Source organism: Schistocerca gregaria, chromosome 4 (genome assembly GCF_023897955.1).
Source record: "Schistocerca gregaria isolate iqSchGreg1 chromosome 4, iqSchGreg1.2, whole genome shotgun sequence".
Classification (NCBI taxonomy): domain Eukaryota; kingdom Metazoa; phylum Arthropoda; class Insecta; order Orthoptera; family Acrididae; genus Schistocerca; species Schistocerca gregaria.
The window spans coordinates 108,557,924-108,576,025 of NC_064923.1; positions in this window are offsets into that span (position 1 = coordinate 108,557,924).

The window sequence follows — 18,102 nt, forward strand, 5'->3', positions numbered from 1 at the left end:
CAGACTGATGCAGACTGACTAATCGGAAGTCTGTACACACGTTATAATGCCTCGAGCGTTCAGGCATCACTGCGCGAGTGTGATCCGCAAAGAGAAAAGGTTCTACATTAGCACCAATCTCACTGGCTGCGTTACGTATTAATACGCGGATCGGCGGAAGCAGAATTTAGTCCGTCTCTAAGATAGCGCCATCTCGTAGTGCGGAGACGGACGAGCGCCGCGCCTGCGCTGTTGTGCTTAGCGGCGCGCGCTCTAGTGGGAAAGTTGTGTACGCGCTGACTACGCGGAACTGTGTACACAATACTATAAAAAGTCCAAATTTTCGTTAAAATCATCTCTTTTGAGACTGGGACTTCAACTATGGACACCATGTCCATTGAACAATTTGGAGATGAAATAAAATTCATGGAGAGGAAATAATAATTCTGAAGTTTGCGAATGAGATTACAATTCTGGCTGAGACGACAAATGGCATTGTAACAGCTGTTGAGTAGATTAGACAGCGCCTTCGAAAGAGGGCATAAGATGAAGATCATCACAACTACATCTACATCTACATCCATACTCCGCAAGCCACCTGACGGTGTGTGGCGGAGTAGTGGAACGTAATGGAATCAGCCAATGTTCAGGGTATAAAATTTGGAAAGGAGACACTAGAAAAAGTGGTTTGGAAGGAAGGAGATGAGGTACCAGCTGAAGACGGGTCTTGAGTGGTGCTTGGGTAGCTTAGTCTGTAATATTCCCGCTTCGCGCGCTGGTGTAGTATGTTGTCCTAATTGTGTCTCTTAACGTTAGCGCCGCGTGTCGTACTTGTTTCCGTTCACGTGTGGATGTTCGTGGGAAATGCACTAATGTTCGTCTTCTAATGCCCTTCCTGAGTTGGCGTTGTCTCTCGCCGTGGTGTCCAACATGCTTCCCACATCTATTGCTTCAGGTTCGATAGAACCCGTCTCTTTAGAGATACAGGCCGGCCGCGGTGGTCGAGCGGTTCTAGTCGCTTCAGTCCGGAACCACGCAGCTGCTACGGTCGCAGGTTCGATTACTGCCTCGGACATGGATGTGTGTGATGTCCTCAGGTTAGTTAGGTTTAAGTAGTTCTATGCCTGGGTGATTGATGACCTCAGATGTTATGTACCATAGTACTTAGAGCCATTTTTTTTAGAGATACATGACTGGTTGGAGGAGAAGATCGAGGTTACTACAGATCTTGATTCGAAAATGCATGAGCTTTATGTGAAATCTCTTGCCCGGCTTCATGTTGACAGGATATTATCACCTAACGGCACTCAGGTCGCTTTTGCTCACTTTCACGGTTCTGATAGTATGGTTCTTTAGGAGAATGCAGAAGAAGTCTGTACAAATGTTCGGGATTTTTAATCTTTCGCCCGAGGTAGGGGACAGTTTTATGAGGTTCAGTCTGCTCCATCATGGCGATCAACATCTTCGAAGGGAACGCTGGTGTGCTCAGCACCTCTTATAGGCCTGTAGTAGTGTTCGGTCGGCAGAAATTGTGATTAGAGAAAATATTCCCTCTCACCTGTAAGTACGTGGTTATCGGGTTCGCAGTAATTCGCAGTTCGTGTTCTAGTGGCCAGCGTTGCTGCCTCTGGATCGCAGGGTTCCAGGTTCAATTCCCGGATGAGTTTGGGATTTTCTCTGTCCGGGCATAGTATCATCATCATCATCATCATCATTCGTGGCAGTGGCTCGATTTGACTGTGTAAAAATTGGGATTTTGTACGGGCGCTGCTAACCGTGCAGTTGAGCGCCACACAAACCAAACATAATCTGGTTCGTATTACTGATGCCGTCCGTCACCGTGTCAGTTAGTTTTGTAGTGTATGAATTAACCGCTTAGTTTTTCACTCACGACACATGCCATGTCCCAGCCAGCCTTTTCACTGGTATCCAAGCCTCAGTGATTGTGAACGTAACCTTATCCCCCGAATTTCAATCACAGGGAAGGGCCTTGTCCGTGACACTCTTTGTTTCGTTCTTTGAATCCTTGCTGGGGGTATTGCCATGCAACTACACGACTGACCAATATTACTAGAACGATTCTCGGTCAGCGCTTACGCTGATGATGTCATGGTTTTAGAACGAAATCCTGACGTCATTTTCGGGCTCAAGGATAGCTTACATTCCTTTTTTCGCCTTGCCGGTGCCCACTTTAATGATCGCAAACACACTCTCCTGCCGTTGCGGGGTTTTAACCAAGTGTTAATTCCTCGGACGCCGGCGGTCAGTCGCCACAAGACTTTGGGGTTCATAGTAGATCGCAACCGTCCCAAAATGGTGGCAAGTAACTGGTGAGAGGTTACGACTCGTCTTCAGGGAGCCACTCTTGAACACAAACCTATATTTTCAATAAAGTGTATTACACTGCACAATTATTCCCGCTTCCAGAGATGATGGCCCACAGACTGCAACAGCTATCCTTTCGATTCTTGTAGCGATGATACATGTTTCGACTTCAGTTTGAAGTGGTGTCCAGGCCCCGCAAACTCGGAACATTACATCTTCCGTGTATTAAAGTGAGGGCTTCCATCTTATTTCTGCGACGAAATGTCTTCACATGTACATAAGAGCCGTATTCCATTACATATCACTTATTTTCTTCGTATTCTATTACGTCTAGTTTGTTTGCCTGTCTCCAGCCGGTCAGTCTACCCGCCCGTTTTTTATTTTGGACGAATTATCGCTAAACCGTGAGATATACGCGAATATTTTGTAATTGTCGGTTTCTTAGGTGCTGATATCCTTTCAGCTGGTGACTTATTATACCATGCTGCCTCTCCCGCCCTGAAATAGTGAAATAGCTTCCCCATCAACATCCTGGTAAACTGTCTGGTATCATCTTAGTCTTCCTATATTGCCGACGGAAATCGGTTCGTCGTGGTGTAGGGTCATTCACCTTTTGATACCGACTGACGACACCTTTTTGGCATAGGCCTTCGTCCCTTCGTCCGGCTGATCATTGTGATGGATGTCATCACACTGGTGGCTCACTTAACCGGCCGGTCTCTTGTGGACGGGATACTTGGCTCTGGATTCGTCGACACTTAGCTGTGCTTTCCCTGGCTCTGAATCCTCTTTATCGGATGAATTTCTTATTTGTCCGCACGTATTGTTTCTCCTCGGACGAAAACGAATACGATTGTCTGGTTCTTGGGTCGCTACGTTCACTGCTTTCTTGAAAGGAGGATGAGCCGTGATCCTTGTGTCTTTCAGCAGTATCTGGAGACCGCGAGTTGGAAGCGGCTGATGTTCAGATGACATTGAGCACTTTTCGCAAATGTGTTTTATATTGTTTTTAAACAGGTTGTTCCCCTGTTGCGCGATGCCTTGTTTGTTCACTTTTCTACCTTAGACACATAAAAATTAGAAAAAATAAAGAAAAATAACAAATACAGAAATAAAAATTGGACAATAGGTTGTGAGCTAGTTTACTGATTACTCAGACTATTTCTCTTATTTTGTTACTAATAACTACTTGTTTTCTCAAACTGCAGCTCATGCTACATGACTAGCTTCACAGAGCATTCAACCCTTCTAACTCCTTGTTTTGTGATGTCGTGGTGACGTCCTGCACCTTTGCAGCCTAACTCATTGTTTCAACACTTTGAGATACTTGATGATGCTCAGGACGTACCAGAACAGCCGAGCAGATTCGCAGTTGCCTAGATGCTCTTTCCAAGATTCCAGGCCATAACCATCTACCCTTTCTCAAAGGAACTTGCGTCATTGTTTTTTTTCTATTATGGAGTTCGAAGCACTGTTTGATCTGTGAAGCGTGATAGGTGACGATGTGCGGCAGACGACAGACTCAAAATGTTGGTGCAGCTTAAGCCTTTCTAAACACACCATTCAGCACACACTGTTGGCCAGTTGGCTCATCTCCAGATGACCAATAAAGCTTCCCGTAGAGTCCCATTTACGACTGCTGTGGGCGCAGGATCTTCGAGATTGGACCGTGTATCAATGGAAAAGTGTCACTTTATCGGCTGAATTACATTTCTTGTTACACCAGGTCAATGGTCCTCGCTAGGATACGTCGTCATCCCGGCGGACAGCTACTCGATATACATATGCATCAGCATCAAGGTGGGCAGTTGCTGTAGGTCATCAGTCTTCTGAGTGATTTGGTGCGACCCGCCACAAATTCCTCTCCTGCGAAAACCGTTTCATCTCAGAGAAGCACTTGCAACCTACGTTCTCAGTTATTTGATGGACGTATCTCTCTCCCTGACATCCTCTACAGTATTTGCCCTGATGTTTTAACACATTTCTTATCATCCCGTCTCTTCTTTTTATAAGATCTTTCTATACGTTAGTTTCTTCGATGATTCCACTGAGAACCTCCTTATTCTTTACCTTGTCTGTTCAACGAATTTTCAACACTCTTCTGTGGCACCACATCTCAAATGTTTCGAGTCTCTTCTGTACCTGTTTTCCGGCAGTGCATGTTTCATTAGCATTCTGAGGAATGTTTTCTTTAAATTAAGGCCTATGTTTGATACCAGTAGATTTCTCTTGACCAGAAATGCCCTGTTTTCATATCTTCGTTGCTTACAAGGTAGAAGAATTCATTAACTTAGTCTTATTCGTGTTAACCAATTCTTATATTTTCTCGGTGCTCTGATTTCCTCTACTTCTCATTGCTTTAGTCTTTTCTGGTTTCCTCTCACTCTGTATTCTGGTACTCATTAGACTGAAAAACTACCTGTTGGCTTCTGTCTCGGATTTTTCTGACGACGTTCATCTAATGATTTTACTGACGTTTCGCCAGCACGAGTGGCTGGCATTGTCCAACCTTCACCCCCTATTGCCGGTGGTGAACTGGAGCCGAGCTCGCGGCCGCAGACTGTATGTACCTGGCGCGCCAACGTCCGAGGCCTTCTCTGCGGTCATTTCCGGTGCGGTTCTCCTCTTGCTACCTGCGACAGTCGTTCGCTGCAGAACGGGAAGCCAGGATCCGTTTACCTTAAGGCTTTCCGCTTTCTTGTCGAAACTGTTCGCGTGTTTTTGTATTTCTACAGCTTCTCTGAACAAGCGCTTGTGGTAGTGCTTATCTACAGCCAGAACTTCCGTGTCGGCGAATTTTATTGCTTTTTCGGTCTCAGTCAGTGCATGCTTTGCCACGGCCGATTTCTCCACCTGCCCCAACCTGCAAAGTTGCTTACGTTCTTTGATCCTGGCGTTGATCGATCGTCTAGTCATTCCGACATAAACGTTTCCGCCCGCATGTGCATTATATACGGTAGATTCCCTGCAATGGAAGTGGGTCCCTTTATTCCTTTGCCGATCCAAGACACTCTTTGACCCTCCTTGTAGGTTTTGCAAAGTTTGCGCAATATACGGCCGATTCTGTCCGTCTGTCTGGGAATGTATGGCAGAAAGGCCGTACCTTACATTTCTTTTTCTGATTCGTTACTTCGCCGTATGTTTGGCTCTGTTATACTTCTAATATAATTTGTGGAGTACCGATTGCTCCTCAGAACACTTTTCAGGTGTTGCATTTCTCGTCTGAGGTGTTGCAGCTCACATATTCGTCCTGCTCGCGTTACGAGCATATTAATCATGCCTCTTTTCTGGCACGGTGGTGGTTTGATAGTTTGTGCAGGTATCGGCGCGTGTGTATTGTTTTCGATAAACGTTGTGTCCCAGGTTTTCGTCATCCCTTGTGACCAGCACATCTAGAAATGGCAGTTTATTATCGTTTCCTACTTCCATGGTAAATTTTATGTTGGCATGGAGGCTGTCTTAGAAAGTCAACGAGCTGTTCTTCACCATGGCTCCATTCAACGAAAGTATCACCAACGTATCTGTACCACACCTTAGGTTTGCAAGTCGCAAAGTCCAGTGCCTGTGCTTCGAATTGTTCTATGAAGAAGTTGGTCACCACTGGATTAAGAGGACTACCCAGCTGTTCGTAGAACTCGCCATTTCACGTGAAATAGCTCGTGATGAGACATGCATGGAAGAGCTTTTTGATGTCTTGCGAGAAAATGGAACCGATGTGCTCCAGAGCGTCACTCAGTGGCACTTTCGTAAACAAAGAAACCACATCAAAGCTGACCGGGATGTCGTTTGGCGCCAGTTTCAGTTTCTTCAGCTTCTCAATGAAATTTCTTCAGTCCTTTATGTATGTGTCGGTCTTCCCCACGTGTGGATGGAGCATAGAGGCCAAGTGTTTTGCCAGTGTATATGTCGGTGAGCCAGGAGCGCTAACAATCGGGCTTAGTGGAACATTGTTCTTATGGATTTTGGATAATCCATACAGCCCAGGTGGTAGAGACAGGAGCCAAAAGGCAGTTTGTCAACAAGTGGCCACGACAGCCTTAACAATTTTGTACTCATTAGACTGTTCATTCCATTTAACAGATCCTGTTATCCTTCTGCACCTTCGCTGACAACACCAGTGTCATCATCGACCTCGTAACACTGATATTCTTTTACCCTGATTATTAATCCCGTTCTGGAACCCTTCTTTTATTTCCATCGTTGGTTCCTCTATGCTTAGACTGAACGGTAAGCACGAAAGGTTGCACCTTTGTCTTATACTCTTTTTATTCCGAGGACTCCGTTCTTGGTATTCCAACCTAGTTCCCTCTCAATGATTCTATATACTTGCACATAACCCTTCTTTCCTTATAGCTAACTTTTATTTTTCCCAGATTTTCGAACATCTTCCCTCGTTTTACATTATCGAGCTTTTTCCCATGTCGGCAAATCGCTTCTCTGGTGGCTTTACCTTTCGTAATGCAAAACTGATCGTCATCCAACAAATCCTCAATTTTCTTCTCTATTCATCTGTGTATTATTCTTGTCAGTAGCTTGAACACATAATCTGTTAAGCTGATTGTACGACAGGCCTCGCACGTATCTTCCTTTGAAATCTTCGGATTTGTGTGGGCGATATTTTTCCCAAAGTCTGATGGTACTTCGCCAGTCTCAAACGTTCAATACACCAACGTGTATAGTCGTTCAATTACTACTTCCCCCGATCATTTTAGAAATTACGTTGGATTGTTATCTATCACATCTGTTTTGTTTGATATCAAGTCTTTGAGAACTCTTTTAACTTCTGACTAATGTTAGATTCCCTAAGTCTTCCATATCGACTCTAAGTTCTGTTTCTATCACGCCATCAGGCAAGTTCTCTTCCTCAGAAGTGCCTTCAGTGTACTTTTTCCTTCTATCCCCATTCAATTGAAACCTTAATGTGATCACCCTTAGTTCTAATTTCTCCGAATGACTTTTTAATTTTTTTAGATCCTGAGTAAGTCCATCCAACAATCGTTTCTATTTCGATTGCTTCACATTTTTCGTGTAGCCATTTATCCTCGGTTTTCCTGATTTATCTGATTCATAAGCGTTTATACTGCTGCATTCCTGTTTTCTATAAGAATTTTTAAATTAATTTAAGTCGAATTATTTCTTCTGTTACCCAAGGTTCGTCCACAGTTACCTTCTTAGTAGTTATGTTTGTCCCTCGAACATCTGCGCTTGTCCATTTCATAGCCGTCTTCTCCTTTTCAACTGTGTTCCTGCTGTGGTATTACTTATCGTAGTATTTACATCCTTAGTGAAATTCAAACGCTTCTTATCATTCCTCATTAATTCAGTACCTCATTTCTTTCCAAACTGATTCTCCTGGACATTCACTTAAATTTCAGTCTACTCTTCATCATTACGACGCTGTGATCTGAGTCTACATCCGCTCCTCGGTACCCCTACAATCCAGTATCTGGTACGAAATCTCTATCTGACCATGATGTATTCCAGCTGAAATGTTCCTGTGTCTCCTGTTTTTTTTTTTTTTTTTTCAAATATACCTCCTCATGTTCTGATTGCTGAACAGAGTATCTCCTATTATCATATGAAATTGATTGCAGGACTAAACTGAATCGCTTATTTCAGAAGGGCCTATGTCTACTATTATACCATTTTGTGTTATGCACATGACTGTGTTATTTAGCAGTCGATTTCTCGTTGAGTGTGCAGCCTCACCGTTTTATTAAATGGTCGACATATACAGCGGAAAAATTCTAGTTAATTTCGGAAGAGTACTGGGACACAGCAGTACAGCACTCGTGACTGCCGCATCGCGGTTACGAAGTGGGGCCGAGGCACTTCCAGATACGTTTTTACAGTCTAACGATAATTTATGGGTTTCTAGTTTTAGGTTGACAATGCCCACTATGGACAAATGTTAGTTACTGTTATTCTTAAAAAGGATGGGTTATCCCGACTGAAACCTAGGTAAATTCTAGGTAAACGGGGCAACTGAGACTGTCGATTATTAAAATTAAAATTTATATTCATTCAGTTTCTGACAGGGCCGTGAAATTTTGAAGATATTTAAGAGTTTTTATTCATAACAGAATCTCACACACTTGTAATTTTCCTTATTCTGCAGAACTTCTCCTTTAGCTAACTGTAGTGTTATGTGGCAGATCGCAGTGAAATAATGTAAGGTGGCGGCCTCGAGTACAGACTGCTCGCCAATTACGCACGATTTGTTGACCGCTACGAACAGAATAGATAAACATGTAATTATTAGTCAGTGAAGAAATAACAAATAAACTAATGAAAACAACAACTTCGAAACAATAGATGACGATTGGTGAGCGACAATGAGCAATCTAGTAATCGGGGCCGGTTTTTCGTGCACCAACGTGTAACACTAAAATAATATTGTAGAAGTTATCATTATAAAAAATGTGACACCAGACACTCGATTATGGAGTGTGAACTACATTCGGTTGTAAGTGGGTCTGCCTCTCATAATAATGAACACGCCCTTTTAACTAGGATAAAAAAAAGACTGAAAATAGCCACTCATGCGTGCCGTGCCTACTTCCTTTGCGTGAGTAATAACAAAAAAAATTTGCTTTTCAACAGGTTTTTCTTCTGCTGTTTATCGAAATAGTGAAGTAACATGATACGCCGTTTTTTTACCTGAACAGATGCACATATTAGATACCAAGTAATTTTTATGTAATTAAAAATACATTTTAATTACCAGTCATGGACGGTGAACAGAATACGAAGAGAACCACAAGTTCAGAATTCAAAAAAGGTTTGAAACAGATCTAGAATGGGTGTGCGCAGTGAACGAAACGAACAAGTCGATACTGAACTAACTACAAGCAGTCTGCAGTGGAACTGCGACGAGGCAACGCGAAGAAGGACGAGTCCGGCAGAGCGTGATCTAGACTGAGACAGGCGAGAACGGGACCGAGCCTGGAACAAGACGAAGCGACGTGTTGTTGCGGGAACGAGACCGACCGTTTCCTATTCCCGGAAACTACAAGTAGAAAGACGCAAAAGAGACCGAGACAGACGGGAATGGGCGATGCTGGAACAGGACTGGCTGAACTTTTGTTGTGGGAACGAGACCGACCATTTCCTGTTCCTGGGAACTATACGTGGAAAGCAGTGACCGTGACAGACGGAAATGGCACCGAGGCTGGAATGAGACCAGCCGAAGTGTTGTTGAGGGAACGAGGGCGACCGTTTCCCGTTCCCAGGAACTGTAAGTAGAGAGCCACAACAAAGGTGAACTATAAAAGACCGTTCCTTAGAATTCCTTCCTCGCTCATTCCATTCATCTTGGTGAACCATTGCTTTGGACGCAATAGTTCGTGAATGACCCATCTCTACGGTTAACGACAGCCTATGCATCGGATGGTAATTTCGTCATATGACTACTGCTAGTTTCCGAAAAATGATGAATGCTAAAATAGAATATTACAGGGAATCAATTACTTATTCGCAGATGAGAGTGCAGATATGAAGGGGTTACGATGCGCCTTATACAGATTACGGGTACCTTGTGATGGTCGGACGTGGTTCAGTGGAGCCCTGACGACAAATTTGCCTACTCTCAAGTCGACATGCATTCCATTATAGAGCCACTATCACATTTAGTGTCCCAAAAATCTAGGTATTCTGGGATTCGACCAAGCAGATCACATGGAGACTCACAATGAGATCCCTTTCAGACGCGGCTAGGTGCTGATAACGCTGTCACAAATGTGTGCTGCTAACGGCTGGCGAGATTCTGGCGCTGACAGAATGAGCTAACTTTCTGAGAGTTAAGTGAGTACAGACTTCACTTAGGGATATCGGAGAACACACTTGGTCTATTTTCTTACAGGGCTGTGTAAGGATGTCTCCGACGTAAAGGAGAGTACAGGGGCTGAGACGAACTTGGAATTTTCAACCGTTACTGCAGATGTCTTCGACATCCGCGCTACTTAGGAGTTGCAAGCAAGCACTGTTGTTGCAAATACCGAGACGAGGCGAATCCAGAGTCAGTTAATTTTCATCACGGTTTCGCTTTGCAGACGGTATTTTCACAGCCACCTATTTGTGCCCGTCACACGCTTTGGTTAAACAATTCTGGTTTTTTCATGCTTTTCTGAGACCTATTCTTTAAATCACTAAAATTTTTTAAATCATTGGCCATAGTCATGAGAGCGTTTTATTCCATTCTGTTATGCAGTCATCCATCCATACCAAGGCTATAGTTCATATTTGGAATGAATTGTGCGTTTACTATATGTTTATGTATTTGGTTCGGTGTGTCAATCATTTTGTTTGCTGTCTGATTGGAATAAACCAAAACGTTTTACTGACCACGAGTTTTGTTTCGCACTTCGATTGCTCCCTACACAGATATGTCCAAGTCAGGTGTGTTACCAATACGTTCGTGTTGAATTTGGCCATTCCTCGTAAATATCACGTTGTAAGACATGCATTGAGCGACCATCTTTGTTTTTAATTTGCAGTCTTGATGGTGAGCTTTGTGGTGTTACCGCAAGGCACCACACTGGCCTGGTTGTAGGTTTCAAATCGGCCGCGGTCCGTCAGTACACATCGGACCCGCGATTCGCCACTGTCGACGCTGGCAGAACGAGCGCCGCCACTCGGCTGGTCTTAAGAGACAAACTAGCGCCCTGCCGTTTTACAGCCGAATTTGATAGGAATGATTCACTCGTTACAGCTTCAGAGATCTCATTAGCAGAGACGTTAGTTAGCATAGCCTTGAGCTAAGTCAGTAGCTACCACCTAGCCAGGCACCACATACAGTTTATGCATTGCCAATTGATCTATATGTGTGGAGCAGAATTGTAAAGCAGTATTCGGAGTTCAGTGTATAACTGCACTTGTAAATATTATTGTAGAAAGTCAAGATCGACGTTCATGGCTGATGCTGAATTAAAGCTAAGTAATTGTATTCCTGTCTACTAAGTTCTAATCACCTAAGATGTTCTAGATGCATCCCTTCCAGTATAGTTCATTGATCCTCACGTCAGCCTACGTGATTACCGCGTACAATAATGGCCACCCCTTGTGATCAGACTAAGAGTGAAATTGCGTGACACAGCCGGGTCACCCTTTGTCCATGAGGCCCATAGTTCCGACTCATACATAACATTTCCCTTACCTGTACATCACTGGGGACCGGATCTGTAGCAGCTTAGTGGTATGCTAACAGCTCAAGCACCACCTTACAGAACATCACTGATTGTGTAGGTTCCTTTTAGTCAATTGCGAGGACCTCAGCTTCCAACTAATGAGAAACAGCAAGTCCCTACACGACGCACATACGTGATGTGAGGTAGGTACGAGCTGACAGATGTGGTAGCCCCAGCGGCCGCGTCCCCGGGCTAATCTGCGCCATCCGTCTGGCGCCACGCTGTGCGCAGGACGCCGGCAGCGCCACAGTGGAAGCCGCTCGTCCCGGCCCGGCCCGGCGGGCTGAGTGGATAATTCGCCCGCGCCCGCGCCCGCAGCCAGCCATTACCGGCCGGGCCCCCGCACAAAAGAAGAATCCCGGCCGCCTTTGTGGGCGCTGAGAGCAAAGTGTTTCCGCGCACCGCATCATCCGCCCGCGCGCAACTTGCCCGGTAATCCGACCACTCGCCGAGCGGACCGGCCGACGGCGCAGCTGCCAGCCGCCTGCCGTCTGTTCCCTCCTGCTGACGCTGCCGTGACCGCTGCGGCGCTGCCGGCCGAGAGGACACCATGGGATGTCTCTCTGTGTTTCTACATCTACGTACATACTCCGAAATCCACCATACGGTGCGTGGTGGAGGTTACCTCGTACCACAGTTAGCATCTTCTCTCCCTGTTCCACTCCCAAACAGAACGAGGGAAAAATGACTGCCTATATGCCTCTCTACGAGCCCTAATCTCTCTTATCTTGTCTTTCCGCGAAGTATAAGTTGGCGGCAGTAAAATTATACAGCAGTCACCCTCAAATGCTGGTTCTCTAAATTTCGTCAATAGCGATTCACGAAAAGAACGTCTCCCACCCGAGTTTCTGAAGCATTTCCGTAACACTCGTGTGATTATCAAACCTACCAGTAACAAATCTAGCAGCCCGCCTCTGAATTGCTTCTATGTCCTCCCTCAATCCGACCTGATAGGGTTCCCAAACGCTTGAGCAGTACTCAAGAATAGATCGTATTAGTGTTTTATGAGCGGTCTTCTCTACAGATGAACCACATCTTCCCAAAATTCTGCCAATGAACCGAAAACGACTATCCGGCTTCCCCACAACTGCCATTACATGCTTGTCCCACTTCATATCGCTCTGTAGTGTTACGCCAAAATATTTAATCGACGTGCCTGTGTCAAGCGCTACACTACTAATGGAGTATTCAAACAATGGGATTCTTTCTCCAATTCATCTGCATTAATTTACATTTATCTATATTTATAGTTAGCTGCTATTGTTTACACCAATCACCAATGATATCCAAGTCATCTTGTATCCTCCTACAGTCAGTCAACGACGACACCTTCCCGTACACCACGGCATCATCAGCAAATAGCCGCACAATGCTATCCACCCTGTCCAAAAGATCATTTATGGAGATAGAAAACAACAGCGGACCTACAATACTTCCCTGGGGCACTCCAGGTGACATCCTCTCCTCCAATGAACACTCACCATCGAGGACAACGTACTGGGTTCTATTACTTAAAAAGTCTTCGAGCCACTCAAGTATTTGGGAACCAATCTCATATGCTCGTACCTTAGTTAGAAGTCTGCAGTGGGGCACCGAGTCAAACACTTTCCGGAAGTCAAGGAATATGATCCATCTGATACCCTTCATCCATGGTTCGCAAGATATCATGTGAAAAAAGGGCGAGTTGCGTTTCGCAGTAGGGATGCATGGACAGCAACTTCTCTGTCTCAAGGAAATTCATTATATTCGAACTGAGAATATATTCGAGAATCCTGCAACAAACCGATGTTAAGGATACGTACGTATGCTTTCGCGGTGACCTATATTGATGAAATTCTCTCCAGCCTCCAGGCGCGTCTTTTGGCAACTGGTAAGATCGGTCGGCTCACGAGGAGGCATAAAATCGCTTCGGTTTTCTAGACTAGAGCAAAAATTCGACAACTATCCACAATAACCGGTGCGTGGGTGTACTGCCGTGTGAAATACTAGACGTATTTCCGCTCACTTTGTAAGGTGCCAGGACATGCGTACTTACACGTTGGCGTACCAACATTGATATTAATAATAAAGGTACTGGCAAGGGCATCAGATCATGATAAATATGAGACACTCTCGAGCAGTGTTCCCTGCATGTCTGCATGATCGAGCTACTAACTTAAAGCGTTGGTGAAAAGTGTCGGAAGTTGAAAGTTGTGGAATATAAAGTCTGCAGCTGGCCGTAGCTCGCCGGGCCGCCGTGGGCGGCAGGTAGCGGTCACCGGAAACGCGGGACAATACGGCGCTTTTGGGGATAGTCCGTCATCCGGAGCGACCTGTGATGGGCAACACGTGGCGAAGACCGGAATTTCGCTTGCCTAGGGGCGTCATGACCTACTCGGTCGTTGGGTAGACCTCAGAAACGCCGTTGGATGGATTTAGGAGATGATAGAGCGTTCGACAATATCTGAAACTGAGTATTCTTCCGCCGCGTTTTCGAACGCGTGGGAGAGGGGCGAATTGTGGAGAGAGTGGTTTCGCCTTCAGCCATCGAGCGGTACGGACTTGGAGATGGCACCCTCACCTCCGATGTATCGCAGCACTGCACCAACGCGTGTTCTGTGCAAATTTCTGCGGTTAGAGCTCTTTGTGTTCTCAGAAGCGAGATTTACACCAGTGCTTAACCGCTTCCAACAACTTACCTAATATTCTTGATCTGGTGGTTACCCTTGCGAGGTGCCGAGTATTTATCAACGTAGCTGCCCGTAATAGGGGCGTGTAATTGCAAGTTGTTAATATGTCATTCTCAGGAGTGTGTGGGTGGACAAGGAAATTTACTTTTTTTGTAAATTTTGTCAGTTGTGTGGGATATCAAATTAAACTATCGACTTCATTGTAGCCAGCGTTTACCCTGTCCCAGTATGCTTTACTCTAGTCAATGCACAGCTTGCCCAGACGTGAAGGAAAGAAGGTTTGCGGTCTTATATGTCGCGACGGACAAACAAGCTTATAACTTATCCTCAGAAATCCTCAGTAGTAGCGCATTCGACGACATATTTGGTGTTATACACTGCCAGGGGAAAAAGACCTCCTAGAGGTTTGTAACTCGCTCAAGATTATTGTCGCAACAGTGCATATAGAGTACATGACTACACTTACAGATCAGTATCACAAGCAGTTCTGAGGTACCAGGTATCGACACCTGCTGAAACACCCATATTAGTACGTGGTGCTGCCTCCACTGGCGACATTGCAGGCGCTGACTCTGCCATCCAATCGACCGTGCAGGTGGCGCATAGTGTCCTCGGATATGTTGCGCCAAGCACGCTCGACCTATTAAAATCGTGAGAGCTGTTGGTTGACTAGTCGCCAGAGTCATTTCTCTTCCCATTATATCCAACACTTGCCAATTGGAGACAAGACCGGAGGCCATGCTGGCCAGGAAAGATGCTGCACGTCTTACAGACATTGCTCAATTTCACGTGCAGTGAGTTACCGAGTATTATTCTGTTGGGAGAGCACATCACCTTCCCGTTGAAAGAACGGCAGTCGAACGCATCTAACCACGTTCTGCACGTGCCGAACACTCGTTAGCGTCCCCTGCAGAAACGTCAAAGATGAACGGGAGTTGTAGCTTATCGCACCCCGGACCATGAGGTCTGCGGTTGGACCAGTGACTCTTGAACAAATGTACTGTACGCGACAGCGCTCACCAGGTCTGTGTCGTACGCCAAACGACTGCCTCTTGGATGCAGGCAGAGTCTGCTTTCAACGCTGAGTACCCCGGCGCGGCATTCCGCCGTCCAAATGATCCTCTGACGCCACGTCGATACTGTGGGGTGAGTGGTAGACGGACTAGAGGTATGCTAATAACCGGTTGGCAACTGCTCGTCCTGACACGTGTGGACTCATAGATCCTCTTAAAAATTGGTTCTAATGGCTCTGAGCACTATGGGACTTAACATCTGAGGTCATCAGTCTCCTAGACTTAGAACTACGTAAACCTAACTAACCTAAGGACATCACACACATCCATGACAGAGGCAGGATTCGAACCTGCGACTGTAGCAGCAGCGTGGTTCCGGACTGAAGTGCCTAGAGCCGCTCGGTCACAGCGGCCGGCAAGCCCTCTTATCTGTGCTGTGGTAGCTGTACGATCTGACACTGCTGCCCTAATAATACTACGATTCTAGTGAGCGTCTGTGCTGTGTGGACGTCCAGAACCTCGTTTATGAGTGTGAGAATGTTCACATGACGACTGATACCAGGATCGTTGCACAAATGACGCAGCACTTCCAACCTGTCTGGTAATTCTTGAAAAGGACTATCCCGCCAGTCGGAAGGCCACAATCTGAACCCTTTCAAACTCGCCCAGTAGCCTGTTAGAGGCACGAGTGCGTCTCAGTGGTGTGGTTGCCTGCTTGCTCCACACGTGTGCACCATACTGACACTTCTGAATAATTCGTGATTAAAGCGACGACACCAACGGTGCTGTGGTAGCTATTCCACTGCGCTATCCTTTGGCGGACGATTTTCAAACCATTTTAAGTACATTTAATATCAGCTTACCCTCCAATCAGAGGCTGTTGCAAGCAGCGACCGTTATTTTGATTTGTAAATAATAGATTTCAGCTATCAGTCTTCCTTTGGAAAATTTATTGGCAGATCTAGATTTCGGCTAGCAACTAGCCATTCTCAGTGCTAAGAATACAACAGCTATATAGTTAGATGATGTCATAAAAAAGTTGCAATTAATGGCTTAACTCACATGGTTTGAATATTACATACCACTATTCTTTTTTGGGCAATGCATGTAAGGCCTGTTGGTCTGGCTTTGTACACAGTTCATAGAATACTAATTTTTGCTGGAGGCGGGCTGTGTGGAGCACACATCGGCTGGTTATATGGCACCATCTATGTGAACTACATATAAACCTTAATGGAAGTAAACCACTTCAAATTGAAATACATGAAATGGAACATAAGTAAAATTCTTACATTGTCGTCCGACTTATTTCATCTTTATAATCAAGTAATAAAATTTCCATGTACACTCCTTGTGAGTCCATTATTATTAAAACATTTAAATTACGTCAGGTGGGTAAAACATTTTTTAAATTTTTTTAAAAACTTTTTTAAACTTATACAAACACTGTAGGACACATGCTGTATACAGCTATTGGTGATATGGCTTAGATATATTTATTTTTATATTATAGTTCCCTTTATTAAAACCTAATAAGTATATTGTTCATCATATTTACTAAATAGTTCATAGATGGTGTCAAACATCAGTCAGATGCATGGTTGTTGCAATTTGGCTATTCCACTATAGATATCGAGGGTGTTAACCTCTTCCTTTTTTATGACATCATCTAACTATGTACCTGTTATATTCTTAGCATTGAGAATAGCTAGTTGCTAGCCGAAATATAGATGTGCCAATAAATATTCCAAAGGACGACTGATAGCTGAAATCTATTATTTAGAAAACATGTAATATCCCCAAGGTTGCATACGCCGTCATAGGAACAAAATCGACGACGCCTTTCCAGGTGATCTATTTTTTGATCCAGCACTGTACTAATGGGTCCTGGGAAGGCGCTGTGAAAGAAGAGATCGAAATAAAAATTTGTGACATCGCTCTCAATAAGGAGGGCTGCCTGCGGTTAAGATCAACTTGGGACCTCCCATCGGAAGGCTGAAGCGTGCACGACACGTGCGCAACGGAGACTTTACCATATGTGGCAATGGAATGAGCACCAGTGACGTCACAGAAGGGAGTGCAGCTATTTAAGGACGACACCAGCAACAGCCATACGGTAGCCACCGCTTGACAACGGCGGAGGAGCATAATGCTGTGGTGTTTATTAAAAGACGCCATTTGACTCGAGGATTACGAAACTGAAATTAGATTTAATGTAGGAAAACTATTACGAGTGGTATAGATGTAACTTCATCGATGTTGTAATTCATTAACGGTAGTTAAAATGTGTTTTAAGATACCATAGTTATCAGAATTAAATTAGTTTGACTTGTGTATTAACTGAAGCATCATATTTGCTCCGAAAGGCTTTTCTAAAGACAACTCTTACAATTGAGATGAGTGGTGTTTTCACATCACATTCTGCAAAATTAATTAATGGAAACTTGCACCCCCATATCCTATTATGCCACTGTGAGTAACAGATGTTTCTCATTTGCAAAGCATGTTAACAATGCTGGCTAATTTCTAAAAGAGGAACCAAATTCGAATACTGATCAAATAAATGCAACTGAAATGATTGATACGGAAAGGGATGGATTATTTCAACGAGTTTTACGTTGTGGCCGGTGGATTCTGTTACTATTCATTAGAACCAGTCTTTACTACTCTGAATTCAGAAAGCTTTCATCTGAACGAGTCTGTTCTGAAGAGACAGTCACAATCGATATCGGATTCCCGAGCAGCGAGTTCAGTAACGTTATATCACACAGCTGATACTTGGCTGTAAGCAAGTAGCGTATTTCACCAGGGCTTCATTTACGCTGGCGAGACTGATCGTAACATTAAATATCATTTATTGTGGGCACGCAGGAGTAATCTTACCCAGGATGAACGCAAGTTAGCCAGCATTTACAAAGTAACTCAAATTCC